At 43.6% G+C, this 22,538-nt stretch overlaps 1 long non-coding RNA gene across 2 annotated transcripts in view; it reads right to left on the bottom strand.

Moving 5' to 3' along the window:
* Positions 1-17,997, bottom strand: part of LOC121283386 — a 38,853-nt gene extending 20,856 nt beyond the window's left edge. Inside the window, exons 1-4 of one of the 2 annotated variants that reach the window (XR_005944247.1) lie at positions 17,851-17,997; positions 17,501-17,558; positions 15,450-15,538; positions 14,291-14,438 (exon numbers count right to left, since the gene is read on the bottom strand). This is a non-coding gene — a long non-coding RNA (uncharacterized LOC121283386). Of the gene's footprint in view, positions 1-14,290; positions 14,439-15,449; positions 15,539-17,500; positions 17,559-17,850 lie in introns of those variants that run through there. The other variant, XR_005944246.1, reaches the window with a different exon arrangement.
* Between the last annotated feature and the right edge of the window lie 4,541 nt (positions 17,998-22,538).

Raw genomic sequence — 22,538 nt, 5'->3', positions numbered from 1 at the left:
CATTGACAATAGAACAACACCTTTCAGAATGAGTTCTGCTCAAATAAATAGTAAGGGCTGGGGGAGTTGGTGGGTGAAGAATTCGGTCTGTGTTATAGAGTTGATTTTCCAGGCAACTTTTCTTGGTGGAAACATTGAACTTTATTTCTAAGACAGCAACAGCAGCTACATGTGTGCACCAAACTCTAAACTAAAGAAGAATTCTCTCCTAGAGGTTCCGGCACTGCTAAATCATTGATTTACACAGATCATGTGATCTCACAACACAGAATTATTCTTAAAGCTACAGTCATATGTTTATACAAACTATAATTACTACATTCCTCCCCCTTTAACTTTTCTGTACATTTTGTCTTTACAAGGATATTTATCTCTTGCCATTATAATATTTACACAGGTCATGAAATTACAAGTTCAGTCTTTCAGGTGGTTTCCTGATCCGCGTGGAATGTTGTAGCTCCACGGCTTCCGATTCTTTTGCAGGATCCACGTTCTCTGGAACATCGTTAACATCAGGTGCCTCATTAGGCATGGGCAGTTTAGTGTCATCCACTCTGGCAGAGACATCGAGCATGTCTATCCTTGGTTGAGCAATGTCAACAGGAACCACAGGTTCAGCAATGGCCTCAGGTGGAACATCATTTTATTGGGGTATCTCCCTTCTTCTTAAATGATTCACATGTTTACGGGAGATCTGGCCCTCCACTTCCATGTGGTATGACAATGGTCTGGTCATAGAACTTACTTTACCAGGTAACCACTTTGATCCTCCACCGAAATTCTTTACATATACTTCTTCTCCAGCAGTAAACTGTCACTGACAACTATGCAAATCATGAGTGACTTATTTGGTTCCCTTGACTTTTGCGCACCTTCCCCTCCAACTTGGGAAGTCTCAAGCTTAGTCTTGTTCGAAGACGACGCCTCATCAATAGTTCTGCATCCCCTTCCTATGTGTTGTCTTCTTTCTACCACAGAATTTAGCCTTGGCCTTTCTTTTTACTTCACTGTCAGCCAGACTTCTCTCAGGTGAAATCTCAGCTTGGTTTAGTTCAGTAGTTGAGCTACCCATGACTTCATTATCTACTCGCCTTTTGGGAAGTTCTGCGACTTTTGCTTTCAAAGCTTCTTTAGCTTCATTCAACTAATTCTTCAGCTTTTCTGTCTCCTTCCTGTATCTGTTGGCTCCCTCCTGGAACCTTCAACAGTGCTACATCTTCTCTGCCAACTGGTTCTTCAGTTTGTTCAGAGTGATGTTACATTCTTCCCGTTGCTTTTCTTAATTTTTCAGAGGTACACACTTTGACCTGGGGGATCCTTGTACTGTGTAAAGTCTTTTAACAGTTTTTCCTTTCCTTTGAGAAACTTACTTGCTTCATCTTGAATTCTGTAATTCAAATGAGTCTCCTTGAGTTTCTTCTGCTGTTCTTCCATGTCGTAGTTTAAGACAGTCTTCATTTCTTGAGGTTGCTGAATGGCTACACACTCCTTTTTCATCCACTTACAGTCCTTGGGCTCTCCAGGCTCTTTCTGAATTACTATGCCTTGTTCCTTTTCCAACTCAGGAACTCTTCCTGCTTCCTTTTGAAATCTCATAGGCCAATCAAGGTTTATTTCCCTCAGTCAATTTTGACCTAGAGGGCTTGGTCCTCTGCCTTCTAATATCATCACTGGTAGTTTTGCTGTTTGGTATCTGTAATAAACAGGTACTCTGGTGACACCTTTTACCTGGATTTCTTTGCCTGTCTACATTTTCAACTTGGCAGAGGTTTGTTCCAAATTTAATTGTTGAGCACCTTTATTTAAATATCTGCAAGTGTGCTCTCCTACTACAGTGGTGGAAATACCAGTGTCCACTTCCATTTTTAAGGGTTTATCATTCATTTGCAATGTGACAGTAATTGGCTCTGTCTTCCCAACTTTCATGTTGAATAAGGAATAAATGTCAGAAGTGGGACCTTCTGGCTCTTCCACACTATAGACTTCATTGGACTTTGTTTGTTGCCTGGAAGCTTGTTTTAATCTCGCTTTGCAATGTTTCAATATGTGCCCACTTTTGTGACAAAAATAACACTCCACCTTTTTGAATTGCCAATCGTTAGGAATATGATTGTTTCCACGTTGATAAAAATTAGTCTTCGAATTTGCTGCTAAGCTGCTTCCTTTAAATTTTCGGGTAGCAGGGGCTGTTTCCTGGTTTGCAGTGGAGTCCTGGCTTTTCACGTTGCTTTCAGCTGACTTTTCCCGCCCAACTAAGAAAATGACGCCACTACGCGCATCTTGAATCAATTGTGCATCCCTTACAGTGTTTTCCATCACAAGCATTATTTCTAATGCTTTCTTAAAAATGAGATCCACTGCAGTCAGTGATTTTCACTGAATAGCATCCTCTTACACGCCAAGGAGCAAACGATCCCTGAGCATGTCATTCAGGGTTTCACCGAAATCACAATATACCGGTAGTTGTTTTAATTTTGCTACATAGGTTGCAATGGTCTCCCCCATGGCTCTATTCCATGAATGGAACCTGAACCTCTTGTGACTAAGGTCTTGGGTTGAAAATGCTGCTTAACGAGGTCTACTAATTCACTGAAATCTGGGGCACTAGGGGCCGTCAAGCTTCAAGTTAAACTGTAGATTTTGCTCCCACATATACTCAGGAACATCACTCTCCTCTTTTCCTACCCCGTGATTTCATTGGCTTGAAAGTAGAACTCAAGACATTCTATATATTGAGACCAGTCGTCTGTGGCTGGTTCAATGGGATCAATTCTGCCAAACTGTGGCATCTCGGATGAGTAAATCTTCCTTTCTTTTTAATTATCTTAGATACTTATAGTCGTTGGGTGACGTACAGCACCAGATCTGATTTATCCTCGTCATCAGTTTGTTGTAGAGTTGATTTTCCAGGCAATTTTTCTTGGTGGAAATATTGAACTTTATTTCCAAGACAGCAACAGCAGCTAGATGTGTGCACTAAACTCTAAACTAAAGAAGAGTTCTTTCCTAGAGGTTCTGGCACTGCTAAATCATTGATTTACACAGGTCATGTGATCTTACAACACAATTATTCTTAAAGCTACAATCCTCCATTTATCAGAACTATAATTACTACAATCTGTTTTCTTCAACACAAGTCTCAATCTCAATGCAAGGTAAGACTGTTAAGAGGTCCACTGTTCAGAGAGGTAGAAGTTCCTCTTGATTCCAATGTGGGTTGTATAACTCTGCCTGAAATTCAGCTCCAAAGACAACATCAGAACTGAGTAGCAAGTGGGGAGTGTAACAAGCAGTTCATGAATACTGTGTGCCCAAGCCAATTTCACCCCCATACAGTGAGAAAAAAACTCTAGTCAGTTGTAAATGGCTGGACTCAGAATTGAAATACACAGCAGTGGGAGTCAGCCTCTCTGTATTAGGAGTCATGCTGGACACAGAAGGGAAAGAAAATGAACCCTGGAAATCTGAAATGAAGCCAGATGATGTTGGAAATACACTGCATGTCTGTCAACATTGTAAAAAGAAAAGCAGGTTCATGTTTTGGCTGTAACTGCACATTCAAGCTTTTGGAGTTCCAATAAAGTCTACACTCCCAGCCTGTTAACCCATTGCTTTACAGCTGACTGATGCAGTTATCTCCAGAACTTCTGTGCACATTGCAAACATAACCCAAATGGAGAACAAATGTAACTATAAATATCATTGAATTTGCATATGTCACTGAAGAAAGCATTTACTATGCTCCCATGAACTGCATTAAAATGCATGTGTAGAGTGCTACTTTTTGGCTTCCATTATCATTGTTATTTTTTTAATGGGTGAAGCACCCCGCTTGATTGGCACCCCTTCCACAAACATTCACTCCCTCCACCACCAATGCACTGTGGCAGTAGTTTGTACCATCTACAAGATGCACTGCAGGAACTCAAAAAGGCTCCATAGACAGCACCTTCCAAACCTACGCCCACTACCATCTAGAAGGACAAGGACAACAGACACCACCACCTGGAAGTTCCCCTCCAAGTCACTGACCATCCTGATTTGGAAATATATCACAGTTCCTTCACTGTCACTGGGTCAAAAGCCTGGAACTCCCTCCCTAACAACACTGTGGGTGTACCTACACCACTGGGACTGCAGCGGTTCAAGAAGGCAGCTCATCATTACCTTCTCAATGGCAATTAGGGATGTGCAATAAATACTGGCCCAGCCAGCGAAGCCCACATCCCATGACTGAATAAAAAAAAATGAAAGTAGCCCTTTTCAATGATTAAACTGTGACAGACACTATATGGCTTGTCATCAGAGTTTATTTTAATTTCAGAAGCTTACGCTTTTCAAAAGCTTACTTTTATGGCAGGACTTTAAGTGCATCTATTTGCTGGTATGGGACCACCTTCAGGGAATTGGCTAAAGTGCTTCATCCCCACAAATCTAAGGCTGGGATTTTCCGGTCCTGCCATGGTGGGACCTGCCATGGGGGACACGGCGAACCAGCCACAGTCCATTAACTTTTAGTGGGTGCAGAAGATTCTGGTGGTGGGAGGGGCTGGAAAATCCTGGCCTAAGTCTTTCTGCTAGTGATTATTATTGGACAGACAGGATATTCTGACATTCCTCTGCCACACAAGCTATCAGAGATTTTAACTTCTTTATTTAAAAGGATCAATGGTGGTGTTAGATTAATGAACAGAAAAATGCCAGATGAATGCATTAAGATTTTGCCCCCCCCCCCCCCCCCCCCCCCCCCCCCCCCACCCCCATTAACAGAACCAACATTGGGGGCTGTAAGTAATCAGGAAATGGGATTCAGTTGTCATAACGATAACCAAAGACCTCATTACGTGAAGCAGCAACAGCAACAGCACGAGAGGCTGATGTTAATCAGCCAGGTTGTTTCATAACTTGCCAGTGTGAATCCTTTTTTTTAATATGAAGTGCCATCAAACTCTCTCTGGGGTTCACCACAATACAGCAGAACAAAACTTTCATTTTTATCGTACCTTCTATCACTTCAGGATGTCTCAAAATACTTTACAGCCAATTTGTTGAAGAGGTGCCACTATTGTCCTGCAGGAATCATGGTAGCCAATTTGTGCACAGCAAGATCCCACAAGCAACAATGACCAGGTCATTTTCTTTTAGGTGTTGGCTGAGGGATAGATACTGACCAGGGCACTCGGGGGAGCTCCCTACTCATTTTACAAATGATGGGGCCATTTACACATGGTTGAGAAGGCAATATAGTCTCAGCTTAATGGGCGGGATTTTCCGTCCCTGGCATGTATCGTTGCAAGGTCTCCAAATTTTCCTGTCCCACCCATGACGATGCCTGCTGTTGTCGGGGCTGGAAGATCCTGGTCAATGGCTCATCCAAAAAAACCCACCTCTGACAGGAAAAAAGGGAGTTCAGCACTCCCTCAGTGCTGCACTGTGAGTGTCAGTCTAGATTATGTGGACAAGTCTCTGGGGTTGGACTTGAGCTCGTTGACTTGCGGACTCAGATTCACTACTGAGTCAAGGCTGAAACCTTAATTGTCTTTGTGTGTTGGGTGTCAGGGGCTACAATTACGCAGAGATCAGAAAGCCTTCAGTGACCCACCCTTAGGTGGCCATCTGTCTCAAGTGAGTCTAGCGAGTGAGCTTCAGCTGAGGGCATCATGGCTGGCCACACAATTTCCAGTTGGTATCACTGGACGCCCATAAGGATGTGTGTGTTTTTTTTAAAGCCCTCCAAGTGGGCAGCACAGATGGCCGAAATTTCTTTGCTGCTTGTGTACTGAGCTGCTGTGAGCGGTTGTTATCATGTGTTTTGCTACTTTCCCTTTCAGTGCCATCCAATATTACATTAACTCTCGCCAACCTCACTTGTCAGGTTCTGACAATTTTGGCTCTTGTTTTTTGTGGTGTAATTTCATGCATTACTTCTTTGCTGGAACGCAGTGTGAAGGCTCGGAGTGTGACAGTAAGCTTAATCTTACAAAAACTACATACAGGAGAGGCAACATTGAAGGGGATGATCTGACTGTCACAGCTTTCCAGGTCATTACCAACATCATGTACTTTCCATGGAGAACAACACAAGCAACAATTTCCTTGGTAATTTACCATTCCAATGAATTCTTTAAACATTTAATTAATGTGGATGATATGATTATTCTTCAATTAAAAACTGTTTAGTGATCGAGTTTGAGAAGTTAGCTTTGGTGCTTCTGGAAGTTTTTTTTTATGGGGAACCACACAGTAAAGATCTGTGGGCATTAAAAATTAATGTTGGACTGAGTAAGCAATTACTGCATGGAGTCATTAGTCTGCTCCATTTTAAGGTCACATTATTACTGCTCTCCTGCTGCAGGGCTCCGTTTGTCATCTCATTTCCTTTGCATTAAAGAGTATCTAAGTCAGTGTTTAATTTGATGCTCATTTTATTTGAATGGATTTTTGTTCTTGTCAATGCTGTGAGGTGCCAGGGTGAATAAGGAGACCATGCCACTCATTGAAGCTGTGGCTGGCATTCTTGTGTCCTGGTGCCATTCAGAGTGATTCTCCCTGCATTCTGCTATGATGATGGGTTACAAGTTCCAGTTCTGTGCCATCCCAGTGCATGACATATGTCATGAAATTGAGGATCACTAGCCTGTGTTTTTTTTTGCCTGCTTATTTTAACAGGCGAGAACCCGTGGGCTGAGCTTCTGCAGTTTCACCACAAGCATTCCCGAGTATTTGGAATTGTTACCCTAGCACCTTAACCCCAGCTGTTAACAAGGGCTATGGCAACAAAGGAAGAGGCTGGGGTGGTCAAAGCACTGGCTTCTTGTGGGGCCTGCAAGTGGGGGCACTCCTGCTTCTCCTGTCCTACAAGGATTTCTTGCAGAAGTCATCTTCCAAAACTTACTTTGGCCTCTTCAGGTCAGTCAGTACCTCCTTCTGTTTTTGGTTGGTGGGTTACACATGTTGTGATATTGTTTAAAGAGACACTATGCTAATGAATAAGTAGCCAGGATGTAAACCATGTACCTAGCAGGCATTGTTCAGAGCAGTTTTCAGTTTAGCTAGCAGCATGTAGTGTGAAGGAATTGCAGCTGTACTTTCCTGTGAACAATAGCTGTTGAATCTTTATAATAAATCTGTCTGCTGAGCAATCCTGTACCACAGCTTCAAGTAAATCGAGCTTATGTTTTGTTTACCAATCCTGTGTGAGATTGGTAAATTTGTGTTAAGCAAACATAGAAATACATCAAACACCATGGGGGCCTGCCTTTGATGTTAAACTCGTATCACAGCACTAAAGGTGCCATCAGCCTGTGGCTTTTGATTTTAAAGTTGGCTGTTATTTCCCTGTTATACCCTGTCCTGCTTGTAGCTATTCCTACCAGGAGATCTGCTATCATTGTATGTCACGCTCGTCTATTTTGTGCCATCCTCACACATCCACTGTGGCTCATCGCAAACACTCTGTGACATCCATCATCCCACTACACCCAGGTTCACCCCTCTTTCTGTTGCTTGGAACCGCAGGTAAAATGGCACCAGATGGGAATGGTGCGATCTGAAGCCAGAAATTGGACTAGCTTAATCTTAACTCCTCCTCCACAACATTCTCACTGAGGGGATTAAATTTATGTCACTGTGTTACTCATCACAATGATGCCAAATTTTGAGGGCAGAATTTTAATGCCTGTTGACTAGGCAGCCTGGCTCAGAGGGAGGGAAGAACTTTCACTGGTGATTGAGAGTTTTCCAGCTCGGTTTCAGAAAAACTTGCAAGTCAATGCTCCAGTGAGGAGGGCGTCCCTGCCCGGGTGTGTGCTATAAAGATTACCAGTTCTCTGTCTTGGCATGGTCTAAGCTGATTAATCTCCAGCAGTTGCTATACACACATGTGGGTTTCCTTAAAGTTGGATTGTTGCCTACCTTCTCCTATATGTTAGAATAGCTAGGTGGAACGTGTCACTGGAAGAAATTGTCCCCTAGTTCCCTCACTAAATAAACTCTCAAACTCCCTGTTCTCTTTCTGATGGCTCTATGTTCATTGCAACACATCTCCTGTAGTTGTAATTTACCTTCCACATCCTTGTCTACATCAAATCAGACTGTCTCTCACCACTGCAATTCCTCAGTATAATCTGCCTTTGCTGCCTTAAGTCTGACAGCCCCAAAATTAGTGCACTAACCATTCAAAACACAATAGAAGTCAGGGTGAGAGCTACTGAATGTTACACTGAGAGCTGGTTAGTGAGAGCCTGGATGAATGGCACCGTGAGGCTGGCTGTAAGGGATTGGGGGTCTGCCAGTAGGGCATTGAGACCCTGAGTTTTAGAGTATCAGAGTCTGGGATGGAGACTAGACCTGATTGGAGAGGTTGGCTGAGGCTGAAAGTGTAAGAGACTAAGGGAAGAATTTACCCTGAATTGCATTAAGTGCAGTGGTGGGTGTGAAAAAAGATGTTTTTCCCACCGGCCGCAATGGTTGGTTTTTGCGCTGTACTGTCCGTTTCCCGCTGCATCCTGCTTCATTAATAATACATGCACAGGAAACATGCCGGATCGCTGGTGTGTGGGCTCGGATTTGCCCACCACACCGTGACCTCAATGCTTCCTCGCTCTGGGCGCCATATTTAAAGTGCACCTGGACACACCCTACTTTATGTCTATAGACCCGGACTGCTCCAGGTGACAAGCGGCCCTGAAAGCCAGGGAGACGGCAGCCTTCAAATGTAGTGCACCTCATGGAGCACCTTTTGCACAGCGTTGAGGCCCACCTCAATGTCCTCTACCCTCACTCGGGCCTCAGAAGGTCCCCCAGAGTAACCAGTCTGGCCTGGGAAGTAGTGGCAGTGGCGGTCAGTGCCAATGGAGCAGAGAGGAGGCCAGACATTCAGTGAAGGAAGAGGCTGAATGATCTCATCCATTCTGCCAGGGTAAGTCAACCATCTCCTCAGTCTCCACACACACTCCCAAACCCATTACACGTCCACAGGGACCTCACACCTCAAGGGACAACATCACTAACACTCACCCACACCCTCACATCTCCATCAGGCTCATATCCTCTGGAGCTTGCTTCTTATCCTGTCCATGGCTCTGCTCACTACAGAAACATTCCACTCAGTACCTACTCACACTCTCTCCATCTGTTTCCATGCAGGAGAAGCTGGCGCACAACATGAGGGAGACATCCCAGACTGGCAGTGGAGTGGCCGACATTCAGCCCTTCACTCACTTTGAGGAGTCTGCCATCGTATTGACTGGTGAGGATGTGGACTGTGCCTGCAGTGACGATAATTCCTTGGCAAATACCCACGTGAGGATCCTGCACCACATCATCCCTCTCTCAGCGCAAATGTGAGTGCTCTCTCTCCTGATTTTAACTCTGCCGCCATGCACTAATTATCTTTACTTTGGTTCACAGGGAGCTCTGCCAAGTGATCGACACCCTCAGCCAGCCAGTCCTTCAGCTCCATCCAGGTCCTCAACTCCAGCCAAGAGGACATGTCCTCCATTGAAGAGCTGGAAATAAGCAGCCTGGAAGACCCATCACAGCGCTTACCCACACCCTCCACCAGCACAGAGACACACACCTTGGTGGAAGCTAGATCTTGAGCAGGCTCGGGCTCACAATCTGGTGGTTGCTGTAAGGACAAATGTCCATAACTGGAGGAGGCAGGTTCTGCTGAGCTCCCTGACATTTGGAGCACTTCTGGGGAAGAGGCACCCATGAGATGACGAGCTTCTGGATTCGACCTTCCTACTCATTGTGGAGAGTCAGCAGAAGGCGGGGAAAATCACGCAGAGATGTTGGAAACCCTCAACATGCGGCTCCAAGGAGTGTGTCTGCCTGGTCTCTGAAGAAGTGGTGCCCACATGTGCACGCATGGTGGCCTCCATGGGAAGGATGGCAGATGCCATGGAGACGTGATCCAGCAGAGCGTGGAGACCTGCACTTCAGGTGCCCTTTCCCCTGAAGGAGTCAGTCTGGGGTCCTTGGGCTCCCGAAGGCATGAGGAGCGGCAGTTGGACACCCCTGGGCCAACTCAGGAATCTCAGAGGATGTCCACTCCTTCCGAGCCCCCTTTGCCTGTGCCCCCCTCAACTTCGTCCTCTGTCACCGCAGAACTGGCCCACAGGAGGACAGCCAAAGCAAGCCAGGATCTGCTAGCCCTCGGATCTCCAAAGGACCCACTGAAGTCATCAGAGGCAACAGGGCCTATCACTTCTCCTAGGTGTTGCCCTGACATCCGCAGGAGGGTTGGAGACAGCTCTGTGGCAGATGTCAGGGCAGCACCTGGAAGAAGTGGTAGGCCTAGAAAAGTCAAGAGATTTTAATTTCAAGTGGTTGCACAGGTGAACACATTTTGTCACTTTATAATTTGGAAATATATTCACTTTCATCGAATAATGTGTAATGTGTCTTTCAGATTCATTTACAGGCTTCACGAGTCTTCCCCCTGCATCCCCCTCACCACTAGCAGTTCAGTTGCACACAGCCAGACCAGGAGTGAATCTGGAGGGAGAAGTGTGTGTGTGGCAGGGCCTTTTGGAGCCTTGTGTAAGCATACACCCATGATATAGAGCCTTCCTCCATTACACTCATCTTACTGTCCTGAGCATTTTCAATGCTGCCTGCTGTGGTTCTCTTTCAGTTGTCCATCTGAACGGACCTGCATCTCCGCCCACCCACTGATCACACTCCCATGCAGCACCTGTGCCCATCCAAAAAGAGGCTTCACTCACTTTTGATTTGTGTGACATGGTAGTCATTAAGTTTCTGATAAGCTCCCCATTCCTTTCCCCTCCCCCAGTCACCATATCATTTCCCATCACAGTGGACCCCACTGGAATCACCTTTCACCTCCCTATCATTACCCTACAGCCTGAACCCTTCCTCTTCAGGAATGTCCAGATGAACGTGCATGTTCCCTGCCTTTGTGACAATCCCACCCCCACCCAAGTTGATCGCTCTGACTTCCTTCTTCCCACCCCTAGGGTCCATGTTTGCCTCCGTGTCCCCACCAACCACCCTTGCCACCCCTTTTACTGTTACCAATGCACCCTCACCCTCCCACCCTACTGGCTCACTCTGCGCCCTCTCACACTCATCATTCCATCCTACTACACCCACCTCAGTTTGCTCCCCAGGAGGCTCACATTGACTCCATAGACCATTCCCTTGCATGTTCACCTGGACATTCCACCAATCCCCTTATACCTTCCCCCCTTTGTACACCTTCCTCCCCCCTTACACCTTCCTTCCCGTAACACCTTTGCCCCCCCAACTTCAACCCTCAAACATCTTCACCAACCCCCATCCCAACTTCATCCCCCAACACCTTCAGGAGCCCCCATCTCCCAACTTCATCTGCCCCAACACCTTTGCCCCCACCCTCCCAATTTCACTCCCACCTCCTAATACATTGACCACCACCCCCCCAACCCGAACCTCACCCTCCCCTGTACACCTTCCTCTCCCATTCACATGCAGACCTCCCTCTCCCTGACAACCCACCTTTTGCCACTCATCTGTACCTGCCCATGGCAAAGTCCCTGGAAGATGGTGCGAGCCCCTGGTGAAGTTCCTGAAGTGCCGAAGCAGGTCCAAAGCAGGTCCATGAAGATCCGAAGCCTCAGCGAAGTTGAAGCTGCAGGGTGGATACCTCCCACCTTCAGAGAGCTGCTTCGCGGCAGAGCCATATGCATGAGGATCCACCCACCATTTGATGCACATGTTCCTCCAGGGTCCGGAGCTGTAGGCCTCCAGCATCTTCTCTTTGGATGTCCGTGATCTGAGCAAGGACTAAAGCTAACTCCCCTTTTTTGCAAGTCACACTTGTCCAGATGTGTTCTGGACCAGCGTGTTTTTCCGCCGACATAATGGTAAATCGGGTGTGGAGCGGACAATCCTGGTTGGGCCTTACCTTGCATCCCATTAGCAAATGGGTTTCACGCTGGCCTCCAGTGGGATTCACACTTCGCCATGACTGAAACAATCAGGTGACCCTGCTGTGATTTCATGCCAATGTGAAACTGATTTCTCTCCCTCTCTCTGAATTCCATCCTCACCAACACCCTCCCCCCTCCCCCCACTGTGTGCTGCAAATAGGAACAGAAAATTCCGGCTTAAGTGTGAAAACATGAAAATGGCTGAGGTTGAGAAGCAGTATCATAAGTTTGATTCCTTAAAACCAGATTATGACTCACAACATTGTCCATTCGTTGTATGAGACTAAGACCATATATACCCAGCTGGGCAGAGTTTCTGGTCTTAATCCTCACTAGTGGGACCATTTATTGGTTTGACTAATTGGCAGGCTATGTCTGGGCTCTTTCACTAAAACATGGCATTTATTACCCAGCCTCCAGTTTCCCTGACCAATCCGGAAGGATGGATGGGATGATGCATTCATTCTATCAAAGGAAGGGTTTCTAATGCCCTTTAGGGAAGGAAATCTGCTATTTACCCGGTCTGGCCTACATGTGACTTCAGACCCACAGTAATGTCTTTGACTCTTAAGCCCTCTGAAATAGCCCGGCAAGCCACTCAGTTGTAGCAACTAAGGATGGGTAACAAACACTGGCCTTGCCAGTGATGCCCACATCCCATAAAAGAATATAAAAAAGATAATATAGCAGAAATAAACACGTGCACAGTGAATGAATAGACCAGGGAAAGAGTTTTAAAGTAAAACTGTTTAGAAGGGAGTAGAAGTTAAGGGAGTTCCTCAGAGTGATTGGAGGTGGGTAATTGTGCCACACTTGGTTCTGTTCTGAGACTGTTTACTTTTACTATTTTCAATGATCTAGATAAAGACAGTGCAGGGAGTGAAGGCTAAACTTGCAGATGAGACTAAAATAGGAGACGCTTTAAATTATTCTGAAGACTAATCAAGAACTGTGAGGTGAGGGCGGACATTTTGGTTAAAAAAATACATAGTTGAGGAAAGGTTGTGCGTTGTGGAACTTGGATTCCAATTCACCAGAAATTAAAACCAGCATTGCAAGTGGACAAGGCCATAAAAAGCTAATGGAATACTGGGCTTTATGAGAAGAGAACCTAAAAGTTGCTTTGTAATGTTAAATTTGTATAGAATCTCAATAAGACCACAGTTAAAGAAAAAGACAAGAATTAATAAAATGCCATTCTCAACATCCAGAAAAATTTTACAGCCAATGAAGTAATTTTTGAAGTGTAAAACAGTTGACAGTCGATTTGTGCACAGCAAGGCCTCACGAACAGCATGAAATGAATTACCAGATATTATATTTCTTTTAGTGATGTTAGCTGAAGGATAAATATTGACCAGAAAACCAGGGTGAACTCCCCTACTCTGCTATGGATGCTGTGGTATCTTTTACAAACACCTGAGAGAGTCTTGGATTAATATTTAATCCAAAAGCTGTGCAGCACTCCAGAATCAATATAGATTTTGTGCTGAAGTCTATGGAACAGGACCTTAAATCCAAAAGAAAGAATGCTACCAACTGAAATAAAGCTGCCACATTTGCTGTACTGTGTATAGTTTTGTAATCCACAATACTGGTAAAGTAATGAGGCAAGGTAGAGAGACCAAGATATTGTCAGGTATGAGGAAATACAAATATGAAGAGAAGCTTGAAAAATTGCTGCTGTTTTCATGAGATTGGAGGAGATTTTGGAGTGATTTGTTAGGAATAATGAAAGGATGCGGCAGAATGGATATAAACAAACTGGGCTGAATCTCCCTCTGGGCTCAGGAAAACACCACCTGCATGCTTTTGTGTCTCACAATCTGCACATCCAACCTATGTGTGACATCAGACCTCACTTTTGTCTTTTGACCATAGTGCAGTTAGCAAGCTGCATTGGAGTGTGTGAGGAGTGTGGGCTAGTTAGAAGGCCCCGCTCGGTCTCCAGCACAGTATTCTAGCTCCCAACAGTCTTTAAATGCCCCTAAACCTCACTTCCTACCTCCCTCACTCCCCACCTTCTACACGCCAACCTGTGTCCCCTCAAACCACCCATTCCACCTCTATGCACCCCCCCCATGTATACTACATAGCCACATACCCACCGTGCACTATGTACAGTCCTCAGATTCCATGCAAAATCAGTAAAAAATACTTCACATTTCTTGGGGAAAGTGAACCTTTCACCAAATATTAATAGCCCCCATATCGCTGATTCTGAGAAAAAATACATTCTGCCATGTAAAAAAACCTTGTACTATTTATAATCTTATTAGCTTGTGTTAACAAACCAGAAACCACATCAAAGGTACAATCTATTACAACTTTGTGAAACTGTCATTCATTCTCAGAAGGATGGAGCAGGTAATGTACTGAAACACATTAGCTCTTGAAACTCAATCTAACATTAATAATGGTCACAGCTCTCCAAATAAAAGACTACACTCTGGGAAGAAAAAAGTAGCAGGTGTTCATTTCAATTTCAAAGCAGAGTGCCTGTCAATCAATGTAAGGGAGCAGATGGTTAGATTTTTTTCAAGTGTAGGTAGATTTTTTTAAGTGTCATAATCAACTTTTTTTAATCAGCTAGAGGCATTTAAGTCACAGTAGAAAAGATGACAGCAGAGGCTGACAGTACATTTAGTAACATTTTTCACCACATTATGGTGACTTCTACATTGTAATATATGTGAACAAATACAAAAGAATGGCCAATGTAAAGGTCAACTTACCTTTAAAGGACAGATCCTTGTGATGGATCACTAAGCCTGTACCAAACAAAATTCAGCTCACTGTCTCCAATGGTCAAGGGTCCAGAAATGGGGCACAAGCAGGCAACTGAACTTGTTGTAAAGTAAAAGCATTCATGATATTGAAGAAGTGAATTGTAACACCAGTGTACAACTGATTGTCCTCTTGGTATTTAAAGACATTACTAACCACTCGCACTAAGCGATGTGGGTAATGAGCAAGAACTGTGGGAGCGTAATTTCCATCTTTCTGGGTTGGAACCCATGTGAATCGGGCAGAAAACTGATTTTGCACCTGTCCAATGTTGCCAATTTTAACCTACCAAGGAACTGGTAGGATTGGTTGAAACATTGCTTTTAAACCTGCCTGATTTTACTCTCCATTGAAGTCAACAAATAATATTGGGAAGGGTGTAAATTCAGCATTCCCGTGATCCCATGGATTTCCCACCTGATGAGTTAGGTTAAAATTGTCCCTGTGTGTCTACCATTATCATAAAATGATACAGCACCTGGAGAAAGAGACCATTCAGTCCATCATGCCTTCGCCATTAGATGCAGGTCAATTATTATTTGAATGAAGACACTAGCCAATGTTTTTTTTAGATCAGCTAATATCTCTTTTAAAGTAATAAAAATACATTAAATGTTCATCATTGAGATCAGCTAGGCTGTTGTCATTAACAGAATTGACAGCGGTCTGTCACTGAGTTGACAGTATGAGCGATTGATAAACATTGGTTCAAATTGTACAAACCTTTTGCCTTTTCAACAGTGCAACAATTAAGGGAAGAGAAAAGCATCTCCAGTTCTCCTCAGCTGTACAAAAATCCTTCGCGTTGGTGTCTGTTTCAGAAGTAATTTAAAGTTGAAGTCATTAGAAGGTCATTTCCCTAACCCGTGATCTTGAAAAACAAAATGCTAATTTAGCTGGAGTCTAACTTTCAGGTGTGTCCAGTGACAAGAATGTTAAATCCATCCAGAAATTAAACTCCTTGGATAAAGCATAAAAGAAATGACAAATGGGTACGAGCAGATTTAATTTATCCAATTAAAGTGTGACATTCTGAAAATGGTCCAGTTAATTAACTGGTGTTAGAGCTGAATAATTAGTGAGCAACACCCACCAACAGCAATTTAACCTGAGCTTTAATTTAAGTGAAATTACTCGAAAAAAGCCAGAAGATACAGGTAGAAAATAAAAGGATGTTAAATGAAATTGGGATTTATATTAATTGCTTCAATTTTTATCTTGGTTGCAGCTCCAATATTTTAAACATTCACCCAATTAAAATCTTACCCTAAAATAGGACTGGGTCAGGCCACTTGGTGGTTCTTGGAGTTTATTCATTTAATAGACGAATCATGAGGAACAGAACAGTCCTACTCTCAATCCCCAGTCTTTGCTTAATCTATTATTCCTGTGTGAGCTGGATATTTGGTGATTTACTCTGGGGAGCAACATAGCTGAGCCCAAACCATAAACACTGGATAATGTTCAGGAAACCTTAGCTGACTGATTACCACCCCTCCTCCACCACTCCCAAAATGGAGGATACTGATTTGGCCGAGGTTAGTCAGATCAGCACAGAGCAGGAACCATAAGTGGGGCTCTAAGGTAGTTGCCAATTAATTCAACAAGGAATTCAGGATAAACTTCTATACTCAGAGAATGGTAAGAAGCTGGAAATGGCTGCTCATGGAGCGGTTGAGGTAAGTAACATAACTGCATTTAAGGGGAAGCTGGATAAGCACAGGAAGGAGAAAGGAATAGATGGTTATGTTGATAGGGTTGGATGAAGTAAGGAGGAAGTGACTTGTAAAAAGAGGCAAATGGCCTGTTTCCATGTTGTAAATTCTATGTACTTTTATGTAATTCTATGCATCAATCCCAAGCTCTTTACACCTGAAACACAGAAAACTAGATAGTGGTGGTGAAACCAATGTTTCAGCAGCAAGGCATAAATGAGGGAAGTCAAGAGGTCACTAGGCCTTGAACAAAAAGGAAGTTGAGGTACAGGATTGTACAGGATCACACTGACTTCCTCACTTGAATTATGAATCCAGATAATCCAGTGGGACAGATTAAAGCGATTTTAAAACTGCTTCCTTGGTGGCTCTGCTGGTAGCTGCTGTATGATCTTGTATGTGCCTGCATGCCATTGTAACGTAAAGGTGCTCAGCAGAGCCAGGGTTAATGTGGAACTGGAAAGTAGCACCGCCCATTGGATAATGCTTAGAATCACATGGTAATAGACTGAGAGAACAGTCTAGACAGAACACTCTGGGACTAACCTGCATGGAGATAACAGCACCATGCATGACAGCAACCTGGAATTTGTAAGTAGTTAAAGATTAACAATAAAGGGTTCATGTTTAAGTATATAAGTCTCAGGATCTCATCATTGTGACACCACAGTGTACCATATTACGATATGGTTGGCAGCAATGGGATATCAGTGCTATCAGCATGGTACAACATGGTTGGCAGTGGTGGTCACTTCTACAAGATATCACTTCAGAGATAGTATTATAATCTGATGTGGTGATCCGCAGCGAATTGAAAGGTGATAGCTAAATGCATGATCCCAGAACAGCATCCCGAGGTATGAAAACTACAAGCAAGTGAAGCCTAACTAGAGAGCACTAAGGGGAAAACTTGAAGCGAAAGTTGAAAGAGCTTCACTACAGACTGGAAGTAAGGAATCTACCAGAGTGAATGGAAGTCCATTCCAGAAAATTATAAGAACCTGAGTGACAGATTTTATGAGATGGTGAGCAAAAGTACAAAAAAGTAGCTGTACTTACATTATAAAATAAGTGGCAGTCCCAAGGGCTCAGCATCCAAAGGGCAGCTGAAAAAGAACTGCAAGTAAAAAACAAAGCTTAAAAAAAACCTGTAAAAATTGGCTGACAGAGTTAAAAGCTTAAGAAGACAAGCTGCAGAATAAAGAAGAAGCTGCTAAAAAAAGTTACCAAAACAAAAACAAAGGACAGGCAGTGCACAGGTAAAAAGTGCTGTAGCTTTAAGTTTAAAGAAAAAAGCTGATCACTGAATGGCTGAGCAGTCTCCCAAAGCTCAGAGTTAAAAAAAAAAACAGGACCCGCAGAGGTAAGAAAATGAAGGAAAGAATCATCCAGAAAAGAAATTCTCCTACCTTCAAAGTTTAAAAAGTTTAAACATAGAAGGCCCATGATTGCCGGTGGGCCCACCTAAAGCAGAAAAACACAGGAAACTCACAACAAAGGGAGCGACAAACTGCCAAGACTGCCTGAGTAAAAAAATGGTTACTGCACTGACAGCTGTCATGACTCACCGGGGACAGTGCACTGTAATATCAGCCCCGCTGCTCCCTGAGCCGCGACAAATGTGAAAAGTTTGATTAAACCACCAGATTGCCCCAATTCTACCTAACTGTTTCACTTAGGTTAACAGAATACGAGCGCCAGGTTTGTAAACTTAATAAGTAAATAACTATTTATTGAACAAACTGTTGTTAACCAGCGGCAAAAGAAAGAAATATGAACTGCTAACTTCTAACAGTACAACCTAAACTTTACCCCTTCTTAAATCCCTATACACACATACACATGCATGACACATAAGACACACAAAATATGGATTTTAAGGGTGAGGTAAAATAGTTCAATAGCAACAATCCGGAGTATAGGATTCGATGGGTTGATTTTGACAGATGTCTTCCAAATTCCTTTCAGTTCTTGTTGATGACACGAGGTGGTCTTTCAGCACTTTAGTTCACTGGTTGAGCACTTGTTTTTCAATGTCTCTAACAGTGGTTTTCCACTTTTCCTTTTTACAGACAGAGAGCAGGTTATGGAGATATAAGGAGAAAAAACAGCTAGCTATTATTGTGGAATTACTGGAATCTTTCCCACACAGGAGAAAAAGGTTTTAGGTCTTGTTCCTTTCAGGCTAGGAGCTATTCAGCTGCCCTGCTCTTCACACAAACCCTGGTCACCTGGTCAGGAGCCAATTAAAATGCTGTTGTCAGGCAGCTCCCTTGGTCCAGGACTCCTTTCTGGCACGATCCTGTCTTTCATGGCACAGTGTATTCCAGGACTGCAAAATTGTGTATATCGATCATCCTGTTCCAGGGGACATGTCTTTCAAACTGCAGCCATTGTAATTTTAAACCACAGGTATGTTCTTTACATAGCTCTTAAAGCTGTAATAATATTTAAGGTGGTAACTGTAAGAACAAAAAACCGCCCTGGACAGAAAATTGGAAGACACCCCAGATAGAGGGCAATTCCACCGAGAGCAACAAGAGACCCTGAGAGAGAGGGCATCTCCACCGAGGGCAACAAGAGACCCCAAGAGAGAGGGCAACAGAAGATGCTAGAGCATGGGGTAATGAAAAAGAAGCAAATTATGCAATAAGTAAATGAAGCTGTTCTACAGGAAAATGTTTGCATCAGGGCTGAATTGGAAGATCTAAAGCACAAGATTCAAGCTGAGCATATACCCTTGAAAACGCATAGTACCCTGAAGTCTGCAATGAACCATTGAGCTGAATGAAAAGATTCCTAAGCTTGCAAAACAATTTGAAATTAAAACAGCAAACAAATGTTTGGCTGAAATTGTGAAACAAGTGGGTTTGAAGATTCCAGTTGTGAAACATAAACGTCCACCAAGAACATGGCAGGCACCATGGACAAAGAAAATACGAGTCCACTTTAGGAATGAACAGAGTGCACGTTCCCCTCGGAAGGAATGGGACAAGCCCACAGTGTCCGAGAAAAGCAGATGAGTTGTTAATAAAGAGAAATGCAACTCAACGGAGTGCAAAAAGCGAATCAAATGCACATGGCCAAGTATCAGAAACATAGAATACTAATACCATTCCTCCAAATGTGACATCCAAGATGTGGAAGAACTGTCAAGCCTCAAGGCTGTCTGACTTTATAAAGTCAGAGACTTAAGGTAGAGAAGAAGGGATAGCAAGTAAAGATTGTATTATAATACTCTGTTGGAAAAGAGGAAATATTGCTTTGGTGAAGAAAGGGGGAAGTTTTATGATGTTGTATGAGCCTACATGTGACTGTAATGTAAAGGTGCTCGGCAGAGCAAGGGTTAATGTGGGACTGGAGAATAGCACAGCCTATGGTATGATGCATAGAGTCACGTGGTAATGGACTGAGAGAATAGCTTAGAAGGAACATTCTGGAACCAGTCTGCATGGAGGTAACAACACCATGCATGACAGGAACCTGAGATCTGTAAATGGTTAAAGGTTAACGATAAAGGATTCATGTTTAAATACACAAGATCTCATCATTAAGAAATGTAAAGAACCCATATTACAACAGTAATAACAGAAGGCTGAGCAATATTGATTAGAATGCACGATATTGGATTTCCAGTCTCTGTTGGAGTAACAAAAAAATAGACATGTTTGAGCCCCTGATTGCTGTCCGCTGAACCCCTGGTTTAAGATCTCTGCCTTTTTTACACTTGGTGTCAGCTTGGCTCAGTTGGGAGCAATCTTGAATCTGAATTCGAGCTTGCAGTGAGCACCAGCCCCAATCTTGGACGTTGAGCAGATAGACCCTGAATTTGCCAGCTTTACATCTGGTCACTGCTCCTCAACCCAAGACCCAAAATCAGCCAGCTTGCCCCTTGATCAAGCAAGGGAGGGAAGTGAAGGGACTGCTTAACAGCAATGTTATTTCAAATGCGCCATCAATATAAAAATCTTTAGTGCAGAATAGCAGCAATTGATGATAAGCACAAAGACAGGGACTAAAGGAGGATTTGTATACTTTGGCCAATAAACCACCACAAATCATTGCAACCGTGAAGATGTTAATATAGTTTCCTTAGAAATTCAGTTTAAATTACGTTGTGTCATTTTTTTATGTGCCCATGAAAATAATGACTCTTTATTAGTTTCCCTTTCCTGGAACACATTTGTCAAATGCAATACCCATGTTCCAGTGACTGCCAGAACGTATGTAATTGATGGCTCATGTTCAACCTTTAATATCTTGTAACACATTTCTCTAGTCCCAGAGTAATCTTATAACCCTGTCTGTTTTCAATGCTCCTCCCTCCCCCTCCTCCCCAGCCAGCAGCTTTTTGGCTGTGATATTGAAATCCTTTAGATAAAAAATTAAGATCAATAATAATGGGCTGCCCTGCAAATGAAGTTTGTTTCATTAAAGCTCATAGAACTTCCTGTCATGAAGGTTGTGGAAAACTGGAGCTCTCTCCACCAGCACCTCACCCCCCACCAAAATTGCTAAGGCTGGATTAATTGAAAATTTCAAAACCTAGGCGAATAGATGTTTGTTAGGCTAGATTATTAATGGTGAGGGAATCAATGTAGGTAATTGGAATTAAGATACAGATTAACTTTGATCTAATTAAATGGCAGAATAAGCTTGAGTGGCTGAATGGCCTGTTCCTAAGATCTTATGTGCTGGAGAAATACTTAACTCCATAAAATTTGTTTTCATGTGCAGTCTTTATCAGGAGTTGGGTGGTAGTTAGTGGAGTGGTTGTGGTTCCATCAATCAATTATGTCCATGTAGGCTTGTTCAAAATTCGTGATCAGGCCTCATTTACTGACAGTGCTAATCACTACTTATGGGCAGCTTGCCGTTTGCCTACCCCCTCAATTACAATGAGCCTGTTGCAGCACCTGAATGGGGGACGGTGTAGGATTGAAACAGGAGCAGCACTGAAGTTATTCTAGCCACCACAACAGCAAGGTGATGAAATAATGGAAGACTTTGTGATGCAAAATACACAAAAGTCTACAGAAAAAATGTGCCTGACTTCTTTCCAGCCTTCTTTGACTACAGCCTAGGTCCCAAGCACTGGATTACCATTCCCCCACACCCTCCGCACCCCAAAACCTCTCTGCCTCTGTATCTCACTTTCCTCCTATCAGGCATTCCTTAAAACCTACTTCTTTAATCAAGCTTTTGGTCGGCTGTCCTAATGTTGCCTTATGTGCCTCGGTGTTATATTCTCCTTTGTAATGTTTCTGTGAAACGCCTTGGGAAATTTTATTAAGTTGAAGGCACTATAGAAATACCAGTTGTTGTTGTTGTTGCAAATATGACTACAAGTGGCCATCTCATGAGTTGTGTTACCCATTGTTTGTGAGCTAAAATGGCATTGAGGCTCTAAATGTGACCTATAAACCCCTATTTTAATGTGCATTAATTGTTTCATTGAGATGACTGGGTGGTGCTCAGCGCAAGACAAAATATTGGGTTGAATTTTATGAGGGGCTTCAATATGATGACATTCGGGTAAAAAGCAGGTCTTGAACTCCCACTTTCAAGTAGCAGGACATGCTTGGCAATTTTACCACTGATGGCTCCTAATTGGCTGCCTGTGGGCCTGCTGACCACTCGAGGAAGGTGGGCAGGCTCTTGATGCTGCCGAACTATTCAGGAGGGCTGGCAGCTCTGAAGCCTCAGCAATACCACTGGAAGAGGTAGTTGCTGCTGAAGTATGTAGGTGACCTGGGGTCTACAAGAGGTAAGTTGAAAAAAAGTCATGGGGCCAAGGGTCAGAAGGCAAACCCCTGGGGAGAAATTTTTGGGCCGCGGTTGCTCCCTTTCCTACCTGAGGCCCCCTCTTTGGAACGTAAAGCCTTGTTCCCCATTTCACCACCGCCCTGTCCCCTGGATTGCCACTGTGATTTAGTGGCATCCTTCCCATGTGGCATTGAGGGGCGGGGGGTTGTTCCACCATTGGCAAAATGCTGATGGCACCATAAAATGCCCCCTATTTACTTATGGAAATTGGCTGCCTGCTTCCTTGGAGTGGGATGCCTCTCGGCTTCTGGTCCTAGCATCGGTAAATTGC

This window comes from Carcharodon carcharias, chromosome 10 (assembly GCF_017639515.1).
Source record: "Carcharodon carcharias isolate sCarCar2 chromosome 10, sCarCar2.pri, whole genome shotgun sequence".
NCBI classification, from domain to species: Eukaryota; Metazoa; Chordata; class Chondrichthyes; order Lamniformes; family Lamnidae; genus Carcharodon; species Carcharodon carcharias.
Note: the sequence above shows the minus strand (reverse complement) of the source record. Positions and strands in the feature narration are given on the sequence as shown.